At 46.4% G+C, this 18,337-nt stretch overlaps 2 pseudogenes; both read left to right on the forward strand.

Moving 5' to 3' along the window:
• The first annotated feature begins 346 nt into the window (after positions 1-346).
• On the forward strand, positions 347-3,398 carry LOC125547268 (protein SOSEKI 5-like; annotated as a pseudogene).
• Positions 3,399-3,550: 152 nt separating this feature from the next.
• On the forward strand, positions 3,551-6,558 carry LOC125549358 (putative disease resistance protein At1g61300; annotated as a pseudogene).
• The last annotated feature ends 11,779 nt before the right edge of the window (positions 6,559-18,337 follow it).

Consider the following 18,337-nt stretch of genomic DNA (forward strand, 5'->3'; position numbering starts at 1 on the left):
ATATCCAATTGATGAAGGGACGCTGAAAATCTGGGCCTAATGCCAAACAGACCTCGCAGCCAAACCTAACATCTAAGACCTGAGATCCCAACCAGGACGCCTGCCGGGTATGGGTCACCCACCAGTCCGGCGCACTCCTCAACCAGGACGCCTGCCGGGTATGGGTCACCCACCAGTCCGGTGCACTCCTCAACCAGGACGCCTACCGGGTATGAGGCCGCCGCAGCCACCTGCCACCAATCCATCTTTAGTGTTGTACTGTTGCATTAACCTTGCCCGGTCTAGTTGTCGTCGATGCCATCACGACGCCAGGCAACGCCACCATCCTGCGCTCGTCCATCATCACATGCCCACCGGCGACACTCCGCTGCTCCATGCCGTTGAGACCCGCTGTTGTCGACGTGTCAGATACCACGCCGCTCCTCCTCTTGTCCCCTCCAGCCAACACTTGCTCCAAAATGATGCCCCCAGGAAGGAGAACGACATCAAAAAGTCGTCATTGTCCGATCCGGTATATCCAGGTCTAGGGTTTCTCCCAGAACCTTCCGACCAAGTTGACGTGACCTGCAACGACGATGCCTCGAGAAAGGAACGACGTCCGAGATGCCGCCATCGTCCGCCATGACCGCAGTCAGGCGCGATTTTCACCGAAAGCCACGTCGTCTAGTTCTCGCAGTTGGCTGGAACCGAGCGGAGTCTCGCCACGAAGACGAACGCTGACGTCGGTAAACCGGTGGAGATCTGACGTCTCCTCATCAGTCCCTCCACGCGCCGCCGGTCGGCTCAAGGCCACCCCGCGGCGGATCCGACAGTACCAATATAAAAAGGTATATTGCACATTGGCTTGGAATTAAGGACATCAAGACATGGCAAAGTTAGAGCAAGTTACTACATCCGTCCTCAAATAGATGGTGTCAGTCAAAAAGAAATGTTATCTAAGTTTGTAGCTAGTTATAAAACATTGATCTGAAATATGACTCGGATATGAGAACGTGAATACACGTTTCACTTTTAATCAGTTAATGCCTTTAAATCCTTTATCAAACAATAAACCACATCGAGTATCATGGAGAGGAAGCCAAAGATCCCATGGACCCTGCGCTACCGCTACTGGTGTTAGCAGTAGTGTTGAGTTTGGCCCGCACTACTACTAAATAGCAGTAGCGCGTGTCCTTAGCCCGCACCACTACTATTAGAGCATATTTCATTTATTTATATTTATACTATGTTTATACACCGTTATATAATTTTTATACAGTAGCAATGAAGAGGTTGTGGAAGAAACACGGATTAGATTAAAGTGGGTGGATCCAAGCCCAACATCATATCGTCCTACTAATTCAACTTGCTCACTTGAAGATTTTTTCGGCACCTTATCATCCCTATTCATCACCTCAAGATTTTGAATAGGGAGTTGAAGGGTGTTGACAATATGTTTGAGGAAGTAAACTAATTGTTAGAAAGGCAAGCGCTTGTCTTGTAGGAGATGACTTGTCTTGATCAACGTTGTCATCACAAGTCTCTTAGTGTTGATGTGATCCTTCTTCGAGGTATCAACAGCCAGCTCTTGAGATCCAACTATCATGATATATGTTGACCTTTTTCCGATAGCCTATCCTCCAGATTAAACCCTGTCGCAAAAGATCTCTCTCAAGAATAATGCTCCGCCAAGTGTACAAACACCCTCGGTAGTGCAAGTTAGGTGTTAGAGTCCTTTTTAGGCATATTCATTTAGAACTTACCTAATGCAAGAGAGAAAATAAGATAGTGGCCAAGTGGAATAAATAGGACACTGACATGCATGCATGTGGCATGCCTCTCAAGTCTCAAGAAACAAAATAGTGAGCACCATGAAGATGGAAATGGGAAACCAGTATCATTCTGTGCTAAAACACTATTATTTCAACTTCATTTTGTTTGTTTTCATTTTATTTTTAAAAATAAAAAACTAGGGTATAATTGCAAGCCTGAGGGCCGGTTCTTTTGAGGCTTATGGTGTGTGGAAATAAGTTGCCCCCTCCCTGGCTCACTCTAGAAGCCCGAGCTACAATTTTACTATTTTAGAAGAGGAAAGTATTGTTTTCCCCCCGAAATCCTTTCTGATGGACCAATTTCCCCCTCAACTCTAATACCGGATCAATCAGCCTCTCAAATATTTAAAACCGGATCAATTTCCCCCTAAGGTGGTTTTAGACTTGATTTTGAGTGGTTTGGGCCCAGACCGTGCTCTTCTCGCTGACTAGGCTGACTGTGCTCCGGGGCGCCGGCATGGCGGATGTCTACTGCTGGTCTACGTCTGGCACGACCTCACCGTCGACGACCCCATGCACCCCGCCAGCAGTGCCGCGTACGTGCTCAAGGGCTCCGAGCTGCTCCGACTCCTCCCCGTGCCGGGCTACTCGCGCGACGCCTCCGTCGGCTCATCCTCGTCCTTCTCCACCTCCAGATGCCAGGCCGGAACGAGAAGAAGATGCCCACAACGACCATTAGTAGGGCCCGTGGCCGACGCAAGAACTGGAGCTCCTTCGACCTCGGCCAGTACCGGGTGGCGGCTGCGACCACGCAGACCAGCGAGAAACGCGGCCGGCATCGGAGCCCCAAGCCATCTCGGCCGCAACGGCGTACGGCAGAGCTCAGAGACGACGAGATCTCGCCGCCGCCGTCGTCCAGCAGCCCCGACATGCTGGAGATGCTCATCAGGAACAACGTCCGCATGGGGCATGGCCGCCGCTCGCTGGGAGGAAGAGGATGCGGGCCTGGCGTAGCAGAGCGTGATCTCGGGCAGCCGGATGCGCGCGTCGATGGTGCTAATGCAGCTCACCTCCTGCGGCGGTCAAGCGGGATGCCAGTCCGAGAGGTGCGAGGCACACAAAGCGTTTCCGACGCAGGTGGCCGGACCTGAGCAGCAGCATGGCGGCGGACGGCATGCCGAGAAGTATCGGCGTCGTCATAAGTATCGAGCAGAAGTGTGTATGCGTTTTTTCTTGCCATGTGTATGCGTTTTTTCCTCAATCTGTGTCAGTCTTGTTTCCAACTGTACTATCTCCATATGAGAAACTCGAACAGTCGTATGCCTACTCAATTAAATTTGAACATTCTTATGAGAGAAACAAGTAGTAATTTCTTATGTCAGCTTATATTCCAGGTCGAGTCACTTCTACACGAAAATTGAAGTAGTTCCCTTTTTTTGTGAATAGAAGTAGTTCCATTTGAATATAAGGAAAGCCTGAAGTAGTTCCATTTGAATATATGAGTGTTTTTTTACCATTAGTTAGAAGGAGAAAAAACCGAATAGCACAGAGTATTGTGTGATTTACCTCACTGTTTATGTAATCTCTGCGTAGCAGGAACACAAGGGCTGGGTCACCGGTGCATACTGCGAAGTTTCAGCTGATTGATATGTTATTTTCTACTGAACGTGTGTGATTAGTAGAGTTCATTGATCTGATCGCAATCTCACCTGCAGGTTCTAGTCTTGACGCTTGACGGGCTTTGTAGTTCACATTTCTTTATGTTGTTGCCAACATAAGGATCATCAGCTGGTGAAAACATGGCTGTTTTTATGCTCATTGATTTCGTAACAGGTACTTTGGCATCCCACTTATGGAATCCTGTGATTACACGTATGAGATACTTAATAGAAAAGGAAGAAAATATTGGCAAGCTGGACAGCACTATAAGGAATCTACTCCCTCCGTTCCGAATTACTTGTCTTGAATTTGTCTAGATACGGATGTATCTAGACTCATTTTAGTGGTAGATACCTCCGTATCTAGACAAATCTAAGACAAGTAATTTGAAACGGAGGGAGTAGAAGCCAGGAAGCAAGAAATCCAAATCCGTCTTATGAACTCCGAAAGGAAGCAAGAAACATGTAACCCTGAAGTTACAGAATGGCTAGAAAAGGTGGCAGCAATAGAAAGTGAAGTGAATGAGATGAAACACGGGCAGAGGAAGAGAAGTGCCCAGTCTTTCAGTTATTGGTCAAATTATGAAACCGGCGTGCAGGCTGCGAAGAAACTCAAGGAAGCTGAGATGTTGCATGAAAAGGGATCCTTCAAGCAGGTGTCGATTGAGGTTCCACCATGTTGCGTGCAAGAAATGCCCACTGTGCCTTCAGTACAAGAAACAGACTGTAACTTAAGCAGAGTCCTCCAGTACCTCAAAGATGACAGAGTTGGAATTGTAGGGATATGGGGAATGGGAGGAGTTGGTAAGACCACTCTGCTCAGGAAAATCAACAATCACTTTTTGGGTGTGATTGAAGAAGACTATGGATACGACCTTGTTATATATGTTGTGGCGTCTAAGGCGTGTGGAATAGGGCAGCTCCAAGCAGACATCTCTGAAAAGATTGGTCTCTTCCTGAAACCAGGCTCCAGCATTGAAACACGGGCTTCAGTCATGTTAAGTTTCTTAAGGCAGAAGAAGTTCTTGCTCCTGCTAGATGATTTATGGAATTATTTGGGTCTAGCAGAAGCTGGTATTCCATATCCTAGTGGCCTGAATAAACAGAAGGTAGTTCTGGCAACACGATATGAGAGTGTTTGTGCAAATATGGATGCTCACAACAGGGTTTTCCTGGAATGCTTGGACCAAGAAAAAGCTTGGAAATTGTTCAAAGAAAAAGCAACAGAAGAAACCATTAATTCAGATCCTAGGATCGAAAAGTTAGCACATGTAGTTGCAGAAGAATGTGGGGGCTTGCCCCTTGCTCTCATAACTATCGGCCGTGCAATGTCTTCAAAGAAGTCTTATCATGAATGGGCACTTGCTTTGTCATTTCTGAAGAAGTCTCGCATTCATGAGATCCCAAATATGGGGAATGTTAGCCACCTATACAATAGGTTAAAGATAAGTTATGATTATCTGCAGAATAAACAGATCAAAGAATGCTTCTTATGTTGTTCTTTGTGGCCTGAAGATTACTCAATTTGGAAAGTTGAACTCATAGACTGTTGGATGGGGATGGGTTTGACATAGTATGATACCATGGAGGAAGGATACAACAAGGGTTACTCCATTATTGAGTACTTGAAGGATGTGTGCTTGCTGGAAACCGGCTACTTGGAAGATAGTGAGGTGAGAGTACATGACATTATCCGGGACATGTCACTGTCGATATCTTCTGATTGCAGTAAAGAGCACATGAAATGGTTTGTTCAAGCCGGGGTAGGACTTTATAACATTTCTAATAGGGACATCGAAACATTTAGAGGCAGAAAGATATCTCTAATGTGCAATTACATCACCGAACTTCCTCGGGCCTTGAACTGTCCAAACCTCCAGTTTCTGTCACTACAACAGAATTTTCGGCTCAAGGTCATACCACGTTCTTTTTTAGAGAGCATGTCATCTGTGACCTACTTGGATTTGTCCTGGGTTCCCATCAAGGAACTTCCAGAACAAATTGGCATGCTGGTTGAACTCCAGTATCTCACACTGAAGCAAACACACATTAGATTATTGCCTATAGCTATTGGGCTATTAAGAAAGTTGAAGTTCTTGGACATGAGCTATATGGATTTCTTGGAGAAGATACCCTTTAGTGTTTTTACAAATTTGTCAATGCTAGAAGTTTTAAACCTATATGGTAGCAGGTATGCCGGCCGCGAAGCAGATTTTGATTCAGCAAACCACATGGATTATGATGAGTTTAGAGTCGAAGAATTATCTTGCTTAAGTCTAGGAATAACGGCAAAGAAAGTGAGTACTCTGCAGAGGCTTTTTGACGTACCTGGAGTCCACTTGAGATGCCTTGGTTTATATGAATTGAATGGAGAGAGATCTCTTACTGTCACTTTAACGGAAAGTATCTTTGTTCTGAATGTAATGGGCTGTTCTGATTTAGAGGACTTCTGCATTATGAAAAAGACAAAATGTTATGGAGACCATCTTTCGAGGCTGGAGTTCCTGACCTTTTGGGATCTTCCTCGACTTGAGAAGATTAGTATGGACCATCTTCAAAACCTTCGTGTCCTTACAGTGGGGAGAACCTATCAATTGGTAGACCTGTCCTGCATTTTAAATTTACCATATCTGGAGCATTTGAATGTGTCTTGCTGTGATAAAATGAAGCAGTTAGTTGATATACAGAATGCTATTGTCACGGAAGGAACATATGAAACTCCGATTCAGGCATTTCGGCAACTGAGAATTTTGCAATTGAATTCGTTGCAAAGCTTGAATAGCTTATGTAATTCTGAATTGGATTTTCCTTCTCTGGAATATATTGATGTGTTTGCTTGCCCGAAGATTAAGAAACTACCTTTGGGGAAAATTGGTAAACTGAAGAGGATAAGAGGGGAGCAAACATGGTGGGATAATCTCGAGTGGGACGATGAAAGCAGTTCCTTGTCATTGTTGGCGTCTTTTAAGTCATCAGGAATTTGCTCGGCATCCTTTAGGCCAGAGCTAGATACCACTGTGATATCCTCCTCGCCGAAAGCTTTCTTCACGAAGAGGCAGCCCATATTGAATTCATCAGTACGATTCACATCCTATCCACAATCAATATTTGAAACAGAGGAATTCGATGGGCATATGATGATGGAATAGTTTCACTAGTATCATTTACCAGTTCTCCTGAACATCTCGCTGAGTTTCATTAGCTGCTCAAGGTATGATTTTTTGATACTACACCATTGTTCACTGACTGATTAATCAATTCTATCAATATTAGAAATACACAGTCATGCTATTCTGTTATTTTATCTTGTACTATAACTCTAGTTTCGGTCAGTTTTTCCGATTTGACGGGTTCAGTTTGATGGTTAAAAAATAAGTTACAAAATGTAAGGTGCACCTGTTGAGTAAAGCTTACGATTAGTTGCTGAAGCGTTGGACCCAGTCAAGTGTGTTTGACCTTGTTCTAGTGTTCGGTCTTTATCCCTTTCAAAGTCGTTATGCATCTGAAGCTACCTGTACTTTTCCACAACCATTCTGAATTGCGAAGAGTGGAGCTCTGGTTTACGCCAGAAGGGAATAGATCATATGCATTAATTTTCATCATCTGACGGCTGATGGTGTACACGGTCAAACAAAATAAGTGTCTTTTTAGCATGTCAGGCTGTTAGCAAAACTGTGTGTTTTTCACCTTGTATAGCCCAGCTCTTGATTGCATACTAACACTAGACAAACTTCTGTTGCAAGCTGCCCACAGACAAGTACTAGGATAACTCCATGTAGATTGTATTAGACAAGACAGAGAAATCAATTGGCCGAGTGTTTATGTTCTAAGTAACTTCTAACACCAAGTCTCGTTATGTTCCATGTGCAGATGGCAAGCTCTGTTTGACTGAATCCATCCATCGTGAATTTGTGATTTTCCATGGCCTCCTGGCCGAACCGAACAGGAGGAAGTTGGATTGGACGGCCACCGCCAGAACCTGAGAAAGCGTAGAAGGAACGAAAGATCCGCAACCGTTAGCCCGACTTGAAATCGATCAACGGACTGCTTGCCATGCATCAGGCACAAGAACAAGATGATGCTGGTGCCACCGGACTGGCTGTCTGACTCTGAAGAAACTGAAAATGATTGTGCGCCGGCGGAGATGGGAACCTGAAGGGTGTCATCGACTCAGGCTGATTCACCCACCACTTCGGGGAAGCTGGCGGCGTCGTGCAGGCCCAGTCTGGCAGTGTGCTGTGCAGCTGCCGATCCAGTATATGTTGTAACCGGACCATTTTTACCGCTTGATCATCCATCCATGTCGTTGTTCATCCTAGGACCCCAGCTTGCATGCTGAATTGTTTGCATATTACTAGTACTTAATTACTCCCACTATGCAGTAACGGGTCATTCCATTCTGATCACACATGCCATAGGATCGGGCAGTTTTTCGGACTTTCTCTTGATGCCGGTTCCATAGGACCAAGGAATATATTTTTTTCCCCTGTAAAAGAACAGCGACTGAAGTCTTGTTAAGCAGCATCTTAAGCTCCCTGGACTTCTCCACAACCTTGATGGAGCCGTGGTTTGTGCTGGATTTCAATAAATCATATGCTTTACTTTCACCATCTGACGATTGATGGTGAACACGGTCAAACAATAACAAAACAGTTTTACTTTTATTGTCTGTCGTGCTGTCAGCGATGGATTGGGTATGCATTGTGTGCTGGCTGTTCACCTTGCTTAAGCTGCGCACAAACAAGTCAGAGAAATTCAACTGGCAGTAGTTCTAACTTGCAAGACTACTTGATTACGTTGTTCGTCAGCCGAATTCCAGCTTGATTTTCCATGCCTCCCGATGACTGAACCGGAGGGAAGCTCGATTCGGACAACCACAGGTGGAACCTGGGAAATTGTAGATTCGATACCACACCTCAAATCAGTAGACGGATAAAGCAAAGGAATCACTTGTCATTCATCAGGCACAAGATGGCGATGGATGCGGTGCCACCCAGTGTCAACTCTGAAGTCTGAAGAAACTGAAAGCGAGCTAGGTGTGATGGGCATCAGGTGCAAAGATGACGGTGTGCCTGCCACCGGCTGTCGACTGACTTGACCCTGAAGAAACTGAAAATGAGGTGCCGGCGAAGGGGGAGACGAGAACCTGAGGGACGCCGTCGGCGTAGGATAAGCTCGGTATGTATTGTATCTGTAACCGGGATCTGCCATGTCGCCTCTCCCGCCACAACTTGCAGCATGTTGGACCGTTGGTTGAATCGCTCGTGCATGTCATTTTACTACCCCCGTCATGGCAGTAACGGGTCAATCCATTCAGATTTACACATGGCATAGGACCAGGCAATCTTTTGGCAGCATATATAGGGCGATAGAGACTGAAAAATGTTCTTCCTTTTTTTTCTTAAAAAAGAATGGCCACTTAGAATCAGCAAAGCCGTGCTTTTCATTCTTCTAGAAAAGTTGGAGTGAATCCACTTCCGTTAGTTTGCCCCAACATTTCTCATCCAAAACACGCCTTTTTCTTCTGCCCGCTGTCATTACATCAATCAATCAATCAATCAACAAAACTAACGGAACTGTACACATCATAACAAACGGTTGTGCTGGAGCTTTCTACCTAGGCTGAGGTCACAACCACAGATGTGCCGACAACAGAGGACCCTTTTGCAATACAAAAGGGAGCAAGCAATTTGACTCGCCGATCGACCGTACGGGTTAAAAAAGAAAATCCTCATCTCCTTGGATCAAGTCAGCTCGTGTTTTAACCATCTGATCTTGTTGAGGCCGTGTTCGTGTCTCATCTTAGATCCATCTTTGAAGGTGCATGCCTGAACTTAAACAACTTGTGTATTAGTACTTCTGTACTTGTTTACTTGGCTGGTGGCTGGTGGCTGGTGTGATATTTGCGAGGTGTAATTGAAGCTCTAGCATGCTTATGGTCAGATGCGAATAGGTCACACTAGCTGCTGCGCATCGGATGGCGAATGAGTACGGTCAGTCTTGATCAGCTAAGCAGTTGAATGTTTGATTAGGGTATCGTCCTAGGATAAGTCCACGTAGTCCCATCTGGGTGGGACCTGTCAGAGAAATCAACCGGCAGAAGCAAAGACGGGGCGAAAGTCCAGATATGAACAGAAGTGTTTTCCTAATGTTTCTCCTCGTCGGCGCCACGAAACAGCCCCACTTCCGATGTTCATCGAGAGGTGCGGAGGACCCCGGCCCAGCCCCTTGCCGGCGAGAGAGACTTCATTCTCGTTCTTGTTTGGTGCAGTGTCTCGGTTGGTGTTATGTGGCGATGATGATGTCGAGGGACGGAGCCAGGATTCTACCATAGGGGGGGGGGGGGGGGGGGGGGGCGACGACAATGACACAAGAGATTTTTCTTCCATTAGGTTAATCCGCTATTCACTAATATCTTAACAGAATTAACTAGCCTGTTACAGCGATAAGAGGAAAAAGAGATAGCAAATCTGAGTACTAATAGAAAGACAACGACACAAGAGATGTAGATTCATGAAATTTTATTAGTGACATATTTTTTTGATTGGGAGCTTGCATATCAATTAAATTATGATCCGGCTATTACCTTGATTCTTGGAATCCTCATATTCACCATTTCCTCACATGCTTGAAACATTTACCGCTGATGCAATCAAAGAATACTTATTGGATATTTTGTAACAAGAAATTTTGAGTGTCTGAAAATTAAATAATTCTTGCTTAACTCATAGCGTAAATGGAGGTCTTTACTCTTAGTTAGGATTAGGCTGGTTTGCTTTGCCAGATTGCGCAGTAGCATCATGTTCTGATGGTGAGAGCTTGAACCAATTGGTTTGAAAAAATTATTAATCAATTCAGCTGTCTTTCTCTTCATGTCTACACAAGCACAAATACATAGCTGGAAATGTTATATTTGATAATTAATGCACATAGTTTTTATGATTATACTTCTAATAGGATGTGAAAACAAATTACCTTTTCCCTTTGTGTTGTTGCCGCACAACCGCCGTGTGCCCTGGCTGCCGACTGCCACAACCGGCGTCGTGTCCGTGGATCGGCGCAACGGGCCTGCCTCTCCCTGTGTCTCCCTGTGTCTCTTTCCCTTCTCTGATTCTCGATGGCGGCGGCGCGGCGCGATGGAGAGATCCGATCGGAGTGGATCGCAGCACGGCTTGGAAACAAACAGACGTCCAACGATACATGTGGGTTCGTGCTGTAACGAACAGGGCCTCCTTATTTTCCACCATGGCCTGCTTGGCGATTTTGTGCTTCATATCTAATGGGCTGTACCAGTACATGGGCTGAGAATTCACGCTAATTACCACGGCCGAGCGGGATAGGGGGGTGAAGCATGTTACGTACATGTAAGCAAGCAGAAATATCAGGGAAAACCTGATCGCTATCGAGGGATGACTCGATCGTTAGGGAGGTCCCCCCCCCCCCCCCCCCCCCCCCCCCAATCCGTCCCTGACGATGTCTTATAGCAGGAGTAATGTCTCTCAAGTCCGGTCCATGCCTCGATGGAGCGTCTAACGTCGTTGACGGGCGTGTGGTGGTGTCTCTTCATCGGAGATTTGGTCGGCGCTGGTCTTTGATGAATCTGTGTGAATCTAGTTTCGGTCGTGTGCCTACATGTTTGATCTTTCTGATCTACGTTTCTCTTCATCAGCAACAATTGTTGTTTTGGTGCATTCTTTCTGTGAGACCAGTTGGAATTAGCAAACCTCCCTTTTGGCGTGCGTGTGTAGAGAAACAGGATCTAGAGCTCTCCCTGTTCCATTTCATCGCGTGGCATTCAGCAGTGGCGGCAAGGTGCATGCACGCATCTTTGGAGTAAACTAAAGCCAAGCTACCATACCATCTTCCTTCCGCAGGTACGCCATTAGAATGTCAAGCTGTTTAATTAACCACACAACGGTGGTTCTGGATTCCGATTAGGATCACGGATTAAGTGGATAACAATCATAACATATGCCAGCGACACAAGACCCTAACAGAAAATAAAAGGAAAACGAGTAAGCAAAGCAACTCGATCGTTTGGGGTCTTTTAAATTCTTCGGACCAAAGTTTGCCAGGTCATGCTTTTTATTTGATCTCTTTCGTTGTTGCGTCCATTTTTGGTCCTCATCCTCAATCTAGTTTGACTAGCCTGAATTTTGCGATTGGTCCAAAGCTAGCTCCCGCGTCTTTGGCGTACTATTAACGACGGGTCGCACCACTGCATATCGGATGGCCAACACGGTCAAACCTTGGTAAGCCATCACCAAAAAAATGCAATCAATGATCGATTGACGATTCCTGGCTGTTACTCTCACAACTAAACGTCGATCGAGCTCAGCTTTTTCTTACAGCACGTCGGCAGCGGGATGAGCCAGTACTCACTGACAAAAGAAAAAGAGGATGATTTGCGTGTGGTGTGACCTGAGAGTCTGAGACCAACCAGGCGGTCAGAGCAAGACTTTAAGAAAAAGGGTTCCCTGCTTTGTATTACAAAGCAACCATCGCCGATACAGTCAACGATAGGTGCTGAAATGAAAGAAGCACAGTCACATCCAAAAGAAACGAAAGAGAAAACAGAAAAAGAAACAATGCGAACAAGGATGGATCAACGAAAACGAAGGAGCCATGCAAGCGCTGCGTCCACCGGAGAATTCCACCACACTCTAAGCGCTCCGGACTGCCGCATACCAAGTAACACCTTCAAGAAGGATCGCGACGCCAGGAGCGGCCCATGATAGCATTCGCCCGAGTTGACTGGTCTGGCTCGGTCGACACTGACCGGGCTTATTCACCAGACGTACGTACGTACTACTAGTACTACCTCCGTCTAGCTAGGTGAATAACTCAATCGCGTAGTTCTAAGTCATTGATTTGAAGAATTAAATATGTATTATATGTCATAAAAAGTATCACTTGATTTCTACACGTATGTAGTTTCTAAATATATACACCCTCCATTCCAAATTACTCGTCGCAGAAATGGAAGTATCTAAAACTAAAATACATCTAGATACATCCATACCTGCGACAAGTAATTTGGAACGGAGGGAGTACTTTTTTGTTACATATAGTACATATTTAGATAGTTAAATCGTCAATCTAGAACTACGCGAATGACTTATTCATCGAGACAGAGAAAATAGTTTTCGTCCATAAATGAAGTGGCACCGAATCAATCGACCGACCAGGACAAGCGCGAACCGCCGTATAGCATGAGAAAGCTCGACCCGGACAAGCCCGCACCACACCACCGGAACCTGAGAAAACTCGACCAGGACGCGCGCACACCACCGGAGCCTGAGAAAGGGTCTAGCTCGCAGCAGTAGCAATAGCAGTAATAGCAGCTACTGGAACTAGAAGTGGTCGTGGATGGATGGATGGGTCATGGCACGGGAGCCTTCCCTTTTCTCTTTGGGGCCCAAGCAAAACACGTACGAGTCGTCGCGCGCGCGCCCACCTCCACGACGGGCGGACGGACTGACGAGCCGTCAGATCGGAGACTAGTGTCGCTCGCACGTGACAATTCCACCCGTTTCGTTCTTCTTCCGTGAAACGTGGACGGACGGACGGAGGGACCGGCCTCACCTCCCGCACGCCGCATCCTGCTGCCTTTGACATTCGGCGCCGGCAGGTCTCCACTTTTCTTCTTCTGCTATCATACCCGTACGATCGTGCGCAATCACACACGTTTGAATTAATTGCACAGAAGTATCATAATTAAGACATCATATGCAGATTGATATCAAAATTGCTAATTTTTGCATGTCAGTACAAAGATTGTGCCAGGCCATTGCAAATAAGGCTAAAACTGTGTTCTATATGTATTGGCGCTAAATCTGACAGCTCGGGCCCACCCGTCAGGTGCCACGCTGGCCAACCGGCGCGTACCCGCGCGCTGACTAGGACGAGCCGCTCTCAAACACCGGTCGGGTTGAACCGGTTCGTCCCCCACCCCACCATTCCCCTCCCCTCCCCTCGAACCCTAGTCCACAAGTGCTTCCATGGCGTCGGCGACTCCGGCAGGCGGCGGCGAGGGCGTCGACAATGGCGGTGACCTACCGTTCTAGCCTAGCGGCCCGGCTGGCGTTATTGCAACTGGATTTCAATAAATCCTATGCACTACTTCTCATCATCCGATGACTGATGGTGAACATGGTCAAACAAATACTCCCTCCGTAAACTAATATAAGAGTGTTTAGATCATTAAAATAAATAGTTTTTAATGATCTAAATGCTCTTATACTAGTTTAAGGGGGGAGTACTTTACAAAATAGTGTCATTTACTCTTTTTTATTGTCGCGCTGTCACTGATGGATTGGGCGGCATGCATTGTGAGCTAGCTGTTCCCCTTGCTTAAGTTGCCCACTAACAAGTTATGAATAGGATGATTTCATGTAGTCTGGACTCAATCAACTCAGAGAAATTCCATGAACAGATGACAAAGCTCTGGTTTGATTACGTTGGTCATCGGCCGAATCCCACCCTTATTTTCCATGGCCTCCTGACTGAACCCACCGGAGGGAGAGGGAAGCTCGACTGAAATTTCATGAACAGATGACAACCACGGCCTGAACCTGAGAAAGTGTGGTAGATTCGCCACCACGGCTCGCCCGACTTCTATTCGGTAGACGGATAAAGCAAAGGAACCACTTGTCATTCATCAGGCACAAGATGATAATGGATGCGGTGCCACCCAGTGTCAACTCTGAAGAAACTGAAACGATCTAGGTGTGATGGGCATCAGGTGCAAATATGATGATGCCGTGCCTGCCACTGGCTGTCGACTGACTTGACTCTGAAGAAACTGAGAACGAGGTGCCAACGAAGTCACCAAGGATTCGCCGGCGGAGACGGGAGCCTGGGGGAAGCCTTCGGCGTAGGCTCGTCGGTGTAGGCTGGCAGTTTGGCGGGGTCTGGGGTATGTATTTGTATTTGTAACCGGGATCGTGTCGCTGCTGAAGAAATAGACCTCTGAAATAAACCTGCATACCGGTATCTGCCGTGTCGCTGCTGAAGAAATAGGCCTCTGAACTGAACCTGCATTCCAATTCCCTACCCCAACTTGCAGCATGTTAAACCTTTGGTTGGATCGCTCGAGCCTGTCATTTTACTGCCCTCGCTATGCAGTAACGGGTCAATCCATTCTGATGTACACATGGCATAGGACCAGGCAATCTTTTGGCAGCATATATATGGCGATAGAGACTGAAGAATGTTCTTCCTTTTTTTTTCTTAAAAAAGAATGGCCACTTAGAATCAGCAAAGCCGTGCTTTTCATTCTTCTAGAAAAGTTGGAGTGAATCCACTTCCGTTGATTTGCCAATCCAAAACATGCCTTTTTCCAAGAACGAATGCTTGATTCCGCCTGTTGTCATTACATCAATCAATCACCAACAAAACTAATGGGACTGTACACATCATAACAAACGGTTGTGCTGAAGCTTTTTACCTACTCCCTCCGTTTCAAAATAAATGACTTAACTTTGTACTAATTTTAATATAAAATTAATATAAAGTTAGGTTATCTATTTTGAAACGGATGGAGTAGTTGGGTTCACAACCACAGATGTGCCCACAACAGAGGACCCTGCAATACAAAAGGGAGCAAGCAATTTGACTCCACCGACCGTACGGATTAAAAAGAAAATCCTCATCCCCATGGGTCAAGTCGAGTTAGCCAGCTCACGATTTAACCATCTGATCTTGTTGAGTCCGTGTCCGTGTCTCATCTTCGAAGGTGCATGACTGGACTTAAACAACTCAACCAACTTGTGTACTACTCCCTCCGATCCATAACAACTGTCGTGGTTTTAGTTTACTTGTCTAGTATGACTTTTGCAATGTGTGATTGAAGCTCTGGCATGCTTATGGTAGATGCAAATAGGTCGCACTAGCTACTGCACATCGGATGGCAAATGAATACGGTTAGTCTTGGTCATCTAAGCGGTTGAATGTTTGATTGGGGTATCGTATTAGGATAAGTCCACCTAGTCTCACTCTCATCTGGGACCAGTCAGAGAAATCAACTGGCAGAAGCAAAGGATGGGCAGAAGTCCAAACATGAACAGAAGAGCTTTCCTCTCCCTAAGAAGCAACTCGCGGGCGACTAGGGTTTCCTCTTTTCCCATCAGCACCGATGTTGGTACACCTCGCCTCTGATGGCCTTTGGCGCACGGAGGTGCGGCGGACCCTGACCCCTCGCCAACAGGGATGGACCCAGCTCTCATTCTTGTTTGGTTCAACATCTCGGTTGGGGCGATCTAGTGGCGACAATGTCTATAGTAGGAATGATGTCTCCCAAGTTTGACCATATTCCCCATTATGCGTCTAACGTTGTCGGAGGATGTGTGGTGTTGTGTCTCTGTCGGATCTCGTGGGACTCAGTCGGTACCAGTCTCCGGTGGTTCTATTTGAATCTAGTATTCAGTCATGTGTCTACATCTTTTTATCCTTTCGCTCTACGCTTCTCTTCATCAATGACGCTTACTACTCTAGTGCATTGTTCCTAGTCCTGGCCATGGGAAGCCCAACCCGGCCCGAAAAAGCCTGACCCGGCCCGGTCCGACGCAGCTCCCGGGCCGGGCTCGGGCCTAGATTTTGAGCCCGGTGGCCGGGCCGGGTCCGGGCCCATCATTTTTGTGCTTTTCTGAAGGGGCCCGTCCCGAGGGCCGAGGCCCGATGGGCTTTTACGTGTTCGGGCCGGGCTTGGGCCCAAAAAACGGGGCTGATGGACGGCCCGGGCCGGGCCCGGGCCTAGTTTTTTGCCTCGGGCTTAGCTAGGCCCGAGGTTTGGCCAGGTATAGTTGTTCCTGTGGAGCCTTAGCACGACGAATTTGCAACTGTCCACTATAACAAGTTTTGCCTGGCTCTGACAAGGAAGAAGCAATGACAGCGGCGCGGGTTCGACTCCAGTAGGTGGTTTAAGGACCTAGATGTAGTTTAGTTATGACAAATGACAAATGATAAATGAATCAGAAATTTCTTAGAAAAGAACAAATGATAGGCGATATGGCGTACGTGAGTAAACAAAAAAAATAAGTTCTCAAATATAATGGCCACTTAGAATTAGCAAACGTTTTTTATTTTGATTTCGCGTGCGTGTGTAGAGAAACAGGATCCTGAGCTCTCCCTGTTCCATTTCACCGTGTGCCATGCAAGAATTGAAGCAGTGGCAGCAAGGTGCATGCACGCATCTTTGGAGTAAACCCTAGTAAAGCCAAGCTGCCATAGCAAGTTGCTTAACCACACAACGGTTGTTCTGGAGCCTTCTGGGTTGAGATTAGGATGACGGATAACATATGCGAGCGACACAAGACCCTGACAGAAAATAAGAAGAAAACCGCAACTCGATCGTTGGGGGTCTTTTAAATCCTCGTTTCTTCGGACCAAAGTTTGGCAGGTCACGCGTTATATATTTGATTGATCTCGTTCGTTGTTGCGTCCATTTTTCGTCCTCGATCGTCCTCAATCTTGCAAGGTGTGTCAACTTTTTTTCATTGTTTTTAAATAGCAAGGCGTAACAACTTAACCAGCTTGTTTACTAGACTAGTTAACTAGCCTGAACTTTGTGACTGGTCCAAAGCTCCCGCGTCTTTGGCTTACTGCGGCACTAACACTAAACGTGGATCGAGCTCAGCCTTTTTCTTACAGCACGTCGGCAGCGGGATGAGCGGTTGCCGTACTCACTGATGAAAAAACAAAGAATAAATTTGCGTGTGGTCTGACCTGAGAGTCTGAGACCGACCGGCTGGTCAGAGAAAGACTCGCAGTAGTAGGTAATAAAAGGTGGTGCAGCCAGGAGCGGCCCAAGCTAGCATGCATTCCCCCGAGTTGACTGCCTCGGTCCACGCTGACCGGCTTAGCCCGTAGTAGTTTTCGTCTATGAATGAAGTGGCATCGAATCAATCCAGCGAGCTCGACACGCACGCACCGCCGTAGCCTGAGAAAGGGACTAGCTCGTATTGTAGTACTGTAGAGCAGTAGCTGGAACTAGAAGTGGTCGTGGACGGATGGGTCATGTTTCCCTTTCCCTTCGGGGCCCAAGCCACCAAGCAAAGCACGTACGAGTCGTCGCGCGACGGGCGGACGGGCGAGTCGTCGGACCGGAAGTGTTTACTACCCGCGTTATGCATGCAGATTTACACATGGCATAGGACCGAGCAAGTTTTCAGACTTCTCTTTTGGCAACATATATAGGGCGATAGAGACCGAAGAATGTTCTTCCTTTTTTTTTTCTTAAAAAAGAATGGCCACTTAGAATCAGCAAAGCCGTGCTTTTCATTCTTCTAGAAAAGTTGGAGTGGATCCACTTCCGTTGATTTGCCCGAACGTTCGCCAATCCAAAACATGCCTTTTTTCCAAGAACGAAGGCTTGATTCCGCCCGCTGTCATTACATCAATCAATCAATCAACAAAACTAATGGAACTGTACACATCATAACAAACGGTTGTGCTGGAGCTTTCTACCTAGTTGAGTTCACAACCACTGATGTGCCGACAACAGAGGACCCTTTTGCAATACAAAAGGAGCAGTATTTATTTGTTTAGTACTCCCTTCGTAAAAAAAATATAAGAGTGTTTTAAAAACTCCCTTCGTAAAGATATATAAATATAAGATTTCTTTACAGAGGGAGTGAAGCTCTACCATGCTTATGGTAGATGCGAATAGGTCGCACTAGCTACTACACATCAGATGGCGAATGAATACGGTTAGTCTTGGTCATCTAAGGAGTTGAATGTTTGATTCGGGTATCGTACTAGGATAAGTCCACGTAGTCTCATCTAGACCAGTCAGAGAAATCAACTAGCAAAAGGAAAGGATAGGCGAAAGTGCAAACATGAACAAAAAGACTTTCCTCCCAGAAAAGCAACTCCTGGACAACTAGGGTTTCCACTCTCCCCATCGGCACCGCCGCTTGTACACCTCGC

The sequence above is a fragment of the Triticum urartu genome, chromosome 3A (genome assembly GCF_056163025.1).
Source record: "Triticum urartu cultivar PI428250 chromosome 3A, HENAU_Tu73, whole genome shotgun sequence".
Lineage (NCBI taxonomy): Eukaryota > Viridiplantae > Streptophyta > Magnoliopsida > Poales > Poaceae > Triticum > Triticum urartu.